The 6,870-nt window shown below is 48.8% G+C and overlaps 1 non-coding gene across 1 annotated transcript; it reads right to left on the reverse strand.

Annotated features, from left to right (window-relative positions):
* Positions 1 to 5,566: 5,566 nt before the first annotated feature.
* On the reverse strand, positions 5,567 to 5,673 carry LOC118885992. The gene has a single exon (XR_005017624.1). It is a non-coding gene; the product is annotated as a U6 spliceosomal RNA (small nuclear RNA).
* Between the last annotated feature and the right edge of the window lie 1,197 nt (positions 5,674 to 6,870).

The following is a 6,870-nucleotide window of genomic DNA, read 5'->3' on the forward strand; positions in this document are numbered from 1 at the left end:
GCTCCCGGAGAAGCCGTGACATACAAGGAGCTTCCTGTACATTCTGTGCCTGGTACCCGCCTCCCCTCCTGCCTTCTCTCTTCCTTTCTTGGGGGCTGGAATCTTCCTTTCCCCCCGGTCACAACACAACAACGTGATCTTGAGAACATGCCTGAAGCTGAGGAACGAATGCTAAGGTGTCAATGGTTAATAGAAAAGAGCCCAGGGCTTCCCTGGTGGCGCAGTGGTTGAGAGTCTGCCTGTCAATGCAGGGGACGCGGGTTCGAGCCCTGGTCTGGGAGGATCCCACATGCCGCGGAGCAACTAGGCCCGTGAGCCACAACTGCTGAGCCTGCGCGTCTGGAGAGTGTGCTCCGCAACAAGAGAGGCCCGCGCACCGCGATGAAGAGTGGCCCCCGCTCACCGCAACTAGAGAAAGCCCTCGCACAGAAACGACCCAACACAGCCAAAAATAAATAATTTAAATAATTTAAAAAAAAAAAAAGAAAAGAGCCCATTCTGGGGACTTCCCTGGCGGTCCAGTGGTTAAGACTCTACCCTTCCAATCCAGGGGGCGATCCCTGGTCGGGGAACTAAGATCCCACATGCTGTGCAGAGTGGCCATTAAAAAAGAAAAAAAAGTATCAATTTTCAAATGATTTCTATTTTAACAGGAAACAAAGGCTTCAGCCAAAGAAGAGTTCTCTAATTGGTAGACAGTCAGGCATCGTCAGCAAAAGCTCAAATTTATGGAGCTTTATGCATGGGGTACTGTCAGAAGTGGTCAGCATGTAGTAATTCATTTATTATTATTCATTCATTCATTCACTCACTCTTCCATCATGTATTAATTCGTCAACACCATGACAGGAACAAAGGCTTCCCCATTTGGAGATGGGAAACTGAGGCACGGTGTAGCCGGTCCAGTTCACACGGCCGGGGAGTAGCCAGGCCGGGGCTCAAATCCAGGCAGAGCTGGGGAGAAAAGTCTTGGGGAGACGGAAGGAGGAAACAGCAAGTGCCAACTGAGGGGAGGTCTTTTCTCTTTGAATCTGAGATTTTAGGGACGACCAAGGCCTGGGCCCACATTCCCGCTGTGGCTCTACCCATTTGCTGGTCTGTTGCTTCTTATCCTACAGTCTAAACAGTTACAAACTTACCGGAGTGATTGAGCCAAGAATTCCGCTTGCGAACGTGATCCCGGGTGGCCCCTAGGCTGACTCGCTTATGCTGGGCTGCGATTTTTCTACATTACTCAGGCTCTGGGAGGGAAGCTGGGCCAAGGACAAACCTCTGGTGAGAAGAACAGTTTTTAGAGAGCCGGCCCCGCCTCCTCCTTCTCCCCTCCTCCTCCTCCCCTCCTCCTCCTCCTCCAAGAGACTCAGAGACCTGGAAACTCCCTGGAGGGTGAGAGCTGCAGCTGCAGGTAGCAGTGCTCACGGGCCTCCCCGCCCCCAGCCTCCCCCCTCCAGCCCCCCCACCCACAACCAGGCCCAGCTGTTCCGGGGACCCAGCTGGCAGCTCGCTGACACCTCTCCCTGCCTCCCCTTAGGACCAGCTACAACCTCCTGAGCACCAGGAAGGTCAGAGCCAAGAAGGTAATTCGAAAGAAAAGCAGCTTGCAGCCCTTCCAGGCTGGGTAACTGGGTAACTGTTTGGGCGCTGGCATACAATGGCCTGGGTTCCTCATCCCGGTTCCTGCACTTACCAGCTGTGTGATATTAGCGCCAGCCAATCGTTCAGAGCCTCGGTTTCCTCATCTGTAAAGTGGGAATAACAGTAGCATGGGCCCACAAGGTACCAAGAGGATTCCACGGGTGATGGAGAGAGTGTTTAGCATGGGGCCTGTGCGTCACCCACAGTCAGCCTCAGCCCCTCCCCCTCCCTCCTTTTGTTATTCTGGGTGTCCAGGTGATGCACGTCTGTACTAGGGTGTTCCGCTGTGACATATGCTTTGGAACTGAGGCTTGGAGAATGAACATAACATTAGCCTCAAGGGTTCTTTGGTGACAGTCCCAACTGTTCCATCTAGGGCCAGCAGACACACAGGGCCCCGCACTCAGAAAGGTCCCGCACTGGAGGTTTAATGCTCTACAATTGTTGTCTTGAAATTCTTAATAATTTTATCTTTTGACATTGTATTTTGTAAGCAAAGCCAAATGGGACAACAGAGCATGTTCTGGGGGACTTGGAACCTCGTTCACAGGCTCCATCTCCCCTCACCCTGCCCCCCAGCACCATTTGTTTCTTTTTTTATTTTTTCTTTTCTTTTCTTTTTTATTTTTTTAATATAATTTTGTTTATTTTTTGCTGTGTTGTGTCTTTGTTGCTGCACGCGGGCTTCCTCTAGTTGTGGCGAGCGGCGGCTACTCTTCGTTGTGGTGCATGGGCTTCTCACTGCGGTGGCTTCTCTTGTTGTGGAGCACGGGCTCTAGGCGCACAGGCTTCAGTAGTTGTGGCTCGTGGGCTCTAGAGTGCAGGCTCAGTATTTGTGGCGCACGGGCTTAGTTGCTCTGCAGCATGTGGGATCTTCCCGGAACAGGGCTCGAACCCGTGTCCCCTGCATTGGCAGGCGGATTCTTAACCACTGCGCCACCAGGGAAGCCCCTGTTTCTTTTTTTTAATTGCAGTATAGTTGGTTTACAATGTCGTGTTAATTTCAGGTGTACTACGTAATGATTCAGTTATACATATATAATGTATATATTCTTTTTCAGATTCTTTTCCCTTTTAGGTTATTACAAAATATGGAGTATAGTTCCTTGTGCTATACAGTAGGTCCTTGTTGGTTATCTGTTTCATACATAGTCCAGGACGGTTCTTGACCAGGCATCTTTGCCCCTGCCCGGCAATCACTGTCGCCCATCGGGGGCCTGGGTACTGCAAGAAGGCTTGGGGCAGCCTCTGCCCTGCCTACCAGCTCACATGGCCCTAGGTGCCTGTGAGGGTCTGTCTCCACAAGTCCCACAAGTACCCGTGTCCAGAGGAGCAAGGCGTGAAACAGCAAATAAAAAGCACCACAACGGGTCGCAGGAGAGACTGCAGAAGAAAGGAGAAAGCTGTTTTCCTGCTTTATGAACAACCAGGGAACCACCTGGCCCTGGTTCCACTTGATGGGGCTGAATCTCAGAAATGATGGGGTGCTGAGCCACTGACCAGGGGTACTTACCGAGACAGGCTTTGCGGGGAGGTCAGAGCCTTACAAACAGGCGCTCCTCTGACCCAGCAACTTCGTTTTACCATCAGGCGTGGGTGCAAGAATGTTCACCTGTGTTATGATAATAGTGAAGCCAGCTGGGTGCCCAAAAATGAGGGAGGGTCAAGTCCACAATCCAATAGAAGAGAACTTATTGACACGTGAAAAGCTCGTGATATTTGCAAAAGTGTGTGTGTGGGGGGGCAGTTTCCAAAGGGCCTGCGCCACATGAAGTCACATGCATGGATGCGTGGGGAACACTGGGCCGACCTACGCTTAAGTACTGACAGCTGTTCTCCTCGGGTGGGTAATGTTTTCCCGTTTGTGCTTGTCTGTGTATTCCAAGTTCTCTGCGTGGAGCGTGCCTCACTTTTATCATGGCACAAAGGCAGGATGGTGCAGAAGGCAAGGTTAGGCCTGCAGACTGCGGTGCCCAGTTCTGACCAAATTCAGAACCAAAACAAGTCTGATCATTGAAATTTGAATATTGGGAAAAACTCGTCTTTTCTAAGCCAGGTTGTCTCTGGCATGGGAACAAATACACACAGGACTGCCTAGGTTCCAAGCCCGGCTCTGCTCCTTATGAGCTCTGTGACCTTGGGCACAGAGTTAACTTTTCCAGGCCTCAGTTTCCCCTTCTGTAAACAGAGAAAGTAAACAGTACCTCCCTCAAAGAGTCCAGGAGATTAGATGAGTGAATATGTACAGGGAGCTCAGAGCAACGTGTAGCACATGTGAACTGTACAGGGGTTGTGGTGGTAGTGGTGATATTATTGTGAAAAACTACATAAGGGGAAAATATGGAGAGACAACAGTATTAATAATTATTTTTGGACAGTGCAGGAGTGAGTGGTTTATTTTTCCTTTCGGACTTTTCTGTATTTTCCAAATTAACTTAAACATGCGTGACTTTTCTAATTTGAGAGAAAATGAGACGTAAAGGGAAAAAAAGTGAAAGGATGGTTCTCCAGGTGGTGATAGGGAAAACAGGACAAAGTCAGCTTAGCCAAGCCTGCACGTTTTTCAGGTCAGTGTCACGTGGGGATTCCTGAGCATGTCCCAGGCCCTTACTACAGGCACTCCCTTCAGTTTGTACATCTTCTCATTCATATAGAACCCATCACCAGGAAGACAGACATCCATGCCAAGTTATAAGCTGCTAAAATATCTAGGGACTTCCCTGGCGGTCCAGTGGTTAGGACTCCGCGCTTCCATTGCAGGGAGCATGCGTTCTTAGATCCCTGGTCAGGGAACTAAGATCCCGCATGCCATGTGGCACAGCCAAAATAAATAAATAAATACAATACAATACAATAAAAAAATCTATAGCTAAATCTCTCTAGATAGATAGATAGATCCATGTATGCGTAGAGAGATCCATATATACCTTTATCTATATCTACCTGTCCTTATCCATATCTTTCTATATAGAATCTTTAAGTATAGCTATAAAAAAGAATACATCCCACCCATAGCACTCTGAATATATCCCTAACACAGGACTGACCCGGATACAGTAATTGCTCATTTATTTGTTTGTCTCCCTCCCTAAAATCCTTGAAACTATCTTCTTTCTATCCCTGGCAACTACCACAGTGCCTGGCACATAGTAGGAATTCCCTAAAAGTCTGCTGAGTGAGTTAATGAATGAAGAAGTACATGAATTCATGTAATAGTGGAGATTTGCATGTCAAGATACAGGCTTAGAACAAGATGTGAGATTAGCTTTGTTGGGGTGGGAAGGGGTCAAGGAGGGGTCAAAGATGGGCAAGTAAGGCTTTAAAGAGATACCTGAGGGCTTCCCTGGTGGCGCAGTGGTTAAGAATCCCCCTGCCAATGCAGGGGACACGGGTTCGAGCCCTGGTCTGGGAAGATCCCACATGGCGCGGAGCAACTAAGCCCGTGCGCCACAATTACTAAGCCTGCGCTCTGGAGCCCGCGAGCCACAACTACTGAGCCCGCGTGCCACAACTACTGAAGCCTGTGCGCCTAGAGCCCATGCTCCACAACAAGAGAAGCCACCAGAGTGAGAAGCCCGTGCACCGCAACGAAGAGTAGCCCCCGCTCGCCGCAACTGAAGAAAGCCCACGTGCAGCAACGAAGATCCAATGCAGCCAAAAATAAATAAATAAATTTATTAAAAAAAAAAAAAAAAGAAAAACGTACCTCCCTGTACCACGAAGAGAGCATTCTTTATTTAAAAAATAAAAAGATGCTCTCAATCCTTCCCAGAGAAGGCAGGAGATAGACAACCAGGGACAGAGAGAAATTTTTTTGTTTGGTTTTGTTTTTGTAACAGCTTTATTTATTTTTTTAACATCTTTATTGGAGTAGAATTGCTCTACAATGGTGTGTTAGTTTCTGCTTTATAACAAAGTGAATCAGCTATACAAAAATATGGAACGCTTTACGAATTTGCGTGTCATCCTTGCGCAGGGGCCATGCTAATATTTTCTGTAGCGTTCCAATTTTAGTATATGTGCTGTCGAAGCGAGCACAACAGCTTTACTGAGATACAACTCATACCATACTTTTTTTTTTTTTTTTTTTAAGAAGAGCCAGTTGCCCTTTTTTTTTTTTTCTTTATGGCTGTGTTGGGTCTTACGCTTCTGTGCGAGGGCTTTCCCTAGTTACGGCAAGTGGGGGCCACCCTTCATCGCGGTGCGCGGGCCTCTCACCATCGCGGCCTCTCCCGTTGCGGAGCACAAGCTCCAGACGCACAGGCTCAGTAATTGTGGCTCACGGGCCTGGTTGCTCCGTGGCATGTGGGATCTTCCCAGACCAGGGCTCGAACCCACGTCCCCTGCATTGGCAGGCAGACTCTCAACCACTGCGCCACCTGGGAAGCCCCCCATACCATATATATATATATTTTTTTTTTTTTGTCTCTGGCGGCGCCGCGCGGCTTGTAGGATCTTAGTTCCTTGACCAGGGATTGAACCCAGGCCACAGCAGTGAAAACGCCATGTCCTAACCACTGGACCGCCAGGGAAATCCCATATTCACCCTTTTGAATTGTACATTTCAATGGTTTTTTTGTATATTCAGAGTTGCGCAATCATCAATACCACCTAATTTCAGAACATTTTTATCACTCTCCCCCCTCAAAATCTCTTAACAGCCACCCACCCCATTTCCCCCCAACTGGTTAGCCCTGGGTAACCACTAATCTTTCTGTCTCTATGGACTTGCCAGTCCTGGACACTTCATATAAATGGACTCATACAATATGTGCCCTTCTGTGTCTGACTTCTTTCACTTAGCATAATGTTTTCAAGGTTTATCCAGGCTGTAGCATCAGTTTGACAAGGATAGATCCGTGATGGTTAAACTCATTCATTCCTCGAAAATTTATTGAGCGGCTACTAGGTGCCAGCCCTGGGGGCCCAGCCAGGAATAAAACCGACAGTAAACCCTGCCCTGGAGGGTTTCTAGTGGGGGAGAGAGACAATAAGTCAACTGAACAAGGAAATGATTTAGAAGATTAGACGGTGGTAAAAGCTAAGTGAAGCGGAAAGCTGGAAACGGGGTGAGGAGAGAGGGATGGTGACTTTAATCACGGGGTCAGCGAAGGCCTCACCGTAGGGTGAACGCAGAGGCCGACCGAGCTAAGGCTGGAAGGAGGTGAAGGTGCGAAGGTGCCACCGCGATGGCCCCTCCCAGCGCTCCGGTCCCCCCAGGCCCAGGACCATGCC

This window comes from Balaenoptera musculus, chromosome 19, assembly GCF_009873245.2.
Source record: "Balaenoptera musculus isolate JJ_BM4_2016_0621 chromosome 19, mBalMus1.pri.v3, whole genome shotgun sequence".
NCBI classification, from domain to species: Eukaryota; Metazoa; Chordata; class Mammalia; order Artiodactyla; family Balaenopteridae; genus Balaenoptera; species Balaenoptera musculus.